This window comes from Micropterus salmoides, unplaced genomic scaffold (assembly GCF_014851395.1).
Source record: "Micropterus salmoides isolate LMB-PRFRI ecotype aquatic unplaced genomic scaffold, ASM1485139v1 Ms_hic_scaffold_2, whole genome shotgun sequence".
Classification (NCBI taxonomy): Eukaryota; Metazoa; Chordata; class Actinopteri; order Centrarchiformes; family Centrarchidae; genus Micropterus; species Micropterus salmoides.
Window position 1 is genome coordinate 54,396,428 of NW_024041150.1, and position 4,281 is coordinate 54,400,708.

General features: G+C 41.4%; 2 long non-coding RNA genes across 2 annotated transcripts; both read left to right on the forward strand.

The window, feature by feature from the left end:
* The first annotated feature begins 212 nt into the window (after positions 1-212).
* Positions 213-3,170, forward strand: LOC119912822. The gene is made up of 2 exons (XR_005446273.1): positions 213-263; positions 3,086-3,170. It is a non-coding gene; the product is annotated as an uncharacterized LOC119912822 (long non-coding RNA).
* A 281-nt stretch (positions 3,171-3,451) lies between these two features.
* Positions 3,452-3,929, forward strand: LOC119912771. Its single transcript, XR_005446224.1, has 3 exons — positions 3,452-3,491; positions 3,716-3,784; positions 3,888-3,929. It is a non-coding gene; the product is annotated as an uncharacterized LOC119912771 (long non-coding RNA).
* The last annotated feature ends 352 nt before the right edge of the window (positions 3,930-4,281 follow it).

The window sequence follows — 4,281 nt, forward strand, 5'->3', positions numbered from 1 at the left end:
AACTAAACCAGCAACAACAACAACTAAACCAGCAACAACAACAACAACAACAACAACTAAACCAACAACAACTAAACCAGCAACAACAGCAACAACTAAACCAGCAACAACTAAACCAGCAACATCTAAACCAACAACAACAACTAAACCAGCAACACCTAAACCAGCAACAACAACAACAACTGAACCAGCAACAACTAAACCAGCAACCACAACAACAACGACGAAACCAGCAACAACAACTGAAAACACAAAATCACAAGGTAGTAACTCATCTTTCTCTGGAGTCTCTCTGTCTTCCTGTCAGCCTCTTTCTCTTCCTGTACTGAACTTCATTATTTTATTCATGTTTTTTTTGTTTGTTGTACAGGTTTAGTTTTTGGTGTTTTTTATGGCAAAAGATAAAAGCTTCTTTAATTAGGTCACTTTCTGAAAAGACAAAACTGGCCATTCATCATAGTAAAATACAGAAAATAGGAAGTGATCAAGAAATTATTATTCATTAATTTATTTAGGGCTGACCCCACATAGTCAAAGGTTTAATGCTTCGATGGGCGGAGTCTGATTCAACTGTCCAACTTTCGAATCAGTTATCACCATTGATAAACACACATAGAATATTATATGATTTTTAAATAGTACTTGAAATAGACCCGCAAGGAACCGCAACGTGCATGCATTTGTAGGCCGCACGGCACGCATGAAAAACTCTGCATAAGACCGGTGAAAGGCCGGCGAGCAGAGCTGAGAGGAAATGATCAACAGCAAGCCTCAGTTTATCTGTAACGTTAAATGTACAATGTAAGTTACACTGACTAATGATGATAGAGGCTGCAATCCCCCACAATCGCCGTGCACAAACACACACTGATTCCACTATCAGTCGACTTTGGGCAAGACTTGACAATTCTGATTGGACCATGTCAATCGTTAGTTGGGGACAGCCCTAAATTCATTATTGATTCTCTCTCTCTCAATTTTCAAATTTCAATTTTCAGTTTCAAAGTGGCTTGATTGGCATGAAAGAATAATGTTCATATTACCAAAGCAACAGTAAAAGAAAACAAACAAAGAACCATAACAATAATAACATTGTCGCTATAGTAACGGTATGATGGTTTCATATTTGTGTTCCTCTGGTTGTCTTCAGGTTTTGACATGTACGTGTATATTTAGCTGCAATTATTTCACATCTTTGTGTTTCACCTAGTAGGTATGGAAGTTTTCCTTTATTATTTTTGGTCTCATATTCAGGATAGGTTTCAGTAATTTTAGATCTTTGTGTTTTTCACATGTTGTGAGGAAGTGTTGTTCATTTTCTATTTCCTGTGATGTACAAAGTGAGCAGATCCTTTCCTCTCTAGGAAGCCAGGTTTGTCTCTGGCGGCCCGTCTCGATGGCCAGGTTCTGATCACTGAGTCTGAACGTGATTGTAGAATTTGGTAGCTCTTTATTGGATTTGGATCAGTGAGTATTGGCCTAGTTCTGCTCTGCCGACGTTGTTTGGGGTTTTTTTCTGTCTACATACAAAATGCTCTTACAGAATTCTGTATGAAAAGATTCAGTTGGGTGTTTCTCCCATTTTACAAACCTAGACCTGAGTGGACCCCATATTTACCTCCCATAAAGGGCAGTTGGTTCCAGGACCGATTTGAAAATCTTTAGCCAGATCTTTATTGGTATATCATGTTTTATATTTCTTCAGATGGCATAGAAAGCTCTCCTTGCTTTGTCCCACAGATCTTTCACAGCCATGTTGAAGTTTCCTGTTGTGCTCATGAGCCCAGATATGTGTAATTTTATAGATGTTGTGTCTAAATATAATTTTTGCTTGTTTTCTTGATGTCTGTATCGTTTTTGGAAGACCATGATCTTTGTCTTTTTGAGGTTTACTGTCAGGGCCCAGGTGAGACAGAATTCATGCAGGATATTTAGCTGCTGCTGGAGTCCTTATTTATGTTGGGGATAGAAGGATGAAATCATCTGCAAATAGAAGGCATTTAATCTGTGTGTCATGCAGTGTGAGGCCAGGTGTTGCAGATTTTTCTAGGTTATTTGAGCCCGTTCTCGTCTCCAATAACGTCCAATAACGACGCTTTCAGAAAAAGTGTCAAAGCATAGTTATTTGGGAGACGCTCCGGGTGCATCTCTATGAGTAGCTTCCAGATATCCGGATCTGTATGAGACGCTCTGGGGCATCTCGTACATACTAGAAGTGCTAGCTAGATAGCTACGTTGAAGTTAAAGGTGTTGACGGGCCCCTGAAGCCCCCTACCCTTACCATAACCATCAGAAATGTTTGAGCCTAAACCTAAGTCACTGACTTTATGCATGTCGACCAGCTAAAGTGCAATTTATACTTCTGCATTAAATCGGCAGCGTAGCCTTTGCGTAGCCCTGTACGCCGTTGCCTAACCAAAAATGTAACTACACATCGAGGCGACACGGACAGTAAGCACTGTGATTGGTCGGCTGGGTAGCCTTGTAATGCCGCCGAGCTGATCGGAAGAGACCCCGTGCTTTGGAGTAAATTTTGCTAGCGGACAAAACAACGGCTGTAACACGGTGGATCAATATATTTGACCCTCACAATCCAGCAAAGTGACTCGTTTCACTATCAGAATGTGATCCAATCCTGTAAACAACATTTTAAAAGTCTACAACAGCCGCACGTATTCAAATTTACCCCCATTCACGTTAGCGGAGGGCTAAGCTGGAAGTTAGCCTGCTCGGCCGGCAAAAGTCGACACAGTGGACGCTGTGGCGCTACCGCCTACAGCTGTGCATGTCAACCGCAATGTGCACAGCTGTAGGGTTAGCCGCCTTTGTGTTGTTGTGACATAGCAAACGGTGGCGTTGTATATGAACGCTGAAGGGTACATTTAGCATCAAATAATTAAGCTTTGTCACGCTGTCTGAAAACATCGGTAATGAAGCACTGAGATGAGAACGTGTTGGTGGATTGGGTTTTTGCAGTTGGAATACATTGGTTTTATGATGTCATATGTTTGTTTTCCCTCCAACATCACACTCAATAAGTTTAAAGAATAAGCCAATAAGATGTCCTGTTTTATTGTCTTTCCAGGTTGGTTGTGGTTTGTTGCAGTTGCAGCACTCTTAATAACTGTTGTTATTGTTGTTGGATTCATCAGATGGAAGAAAACTAAAGGTGAGAGCAACCACAGATATTATAAACAAGAAGTTTTGATGAAACTGGATTTTTATTGTTGAAGCTAAAGTCGACTCTCTTTTGTCTCTTCAGGAAAAAAAAACCCAGATGGATGAAAACACTGTGAGTTTTACGGCTGAGTAATCAAATGTTTCTACAGTTATGACAGAGCTGAATCAGCTGCTCTCTGACAGAGTCATCCAAATCTAAACAGCCTTCACAGAGCCAGTGTTTGACCACATGGAAGTAGACTCTGTTTGTTTGTTGTTTTCAGGGACGGAGCTTAAACCCTGCAGTGAGTCCAGAAAGCAGTCAGGACACGGTGAGATCTCACACTACACCCAGGACAAAGTTACACTCACTGTTTTTAGATTTGTTGTTCAAAATGTAGCTCTATGAGACACACAGTGACTCTTGAATCTAAGTTGTTTCCGCAAGAGAAGAAGTGGGGAGTCTGATGATGCAGCTGGACGACACCAGAACAGACCAGAACACAATCAAGTCCACATGTTACTGAGCAGCCATTATGTTGTCTTCTCTGTGTAGGCTGATCCTGAAGATGGTGTTTCCTACGCCTCCATCAGCTACACCAGGAAGACCAACGGTAAAGGCCGGGTAAGCTGTCTGATTGGTTCTAGTGATGATGGCAGTGAATGAAAACACTTCTCTCATTTAATGTTGTGTAATTTCTGTGTTGTGCTGTTTGTCTCTTTTCCAGGTTCTGGGTAAAGATGGTGATGATGAAGATGATGCAGTGACCTACAGCAGCGTGAAAGCTTCCTCTTCTTCTGCTGGAGCCTCAGCTGATCCCAGCGACCTCTACGCCACCGTCAACTAACCAAACAAATAAGAGACCACAGTGTAGTTACAGCTCATATCATTACAGGTAATTTACACTGAGAACTGATAAATGTTTTTATTAGACTTATTTTATGATCATTTTCAGGATGTATTGCTGTAAAAAGCCTTTTAGTCGAGAATGGGGTGCAGTAGGTTAACTAGTAGCACAATAACAGTAGGTGCGTTCGAGATGATGATGGCTGACTTTCGCCAACCTGATAGTCCAACGTGAGATCCAGGTGACTGCAAGGGCAGGGTATAAAAACGGCGCC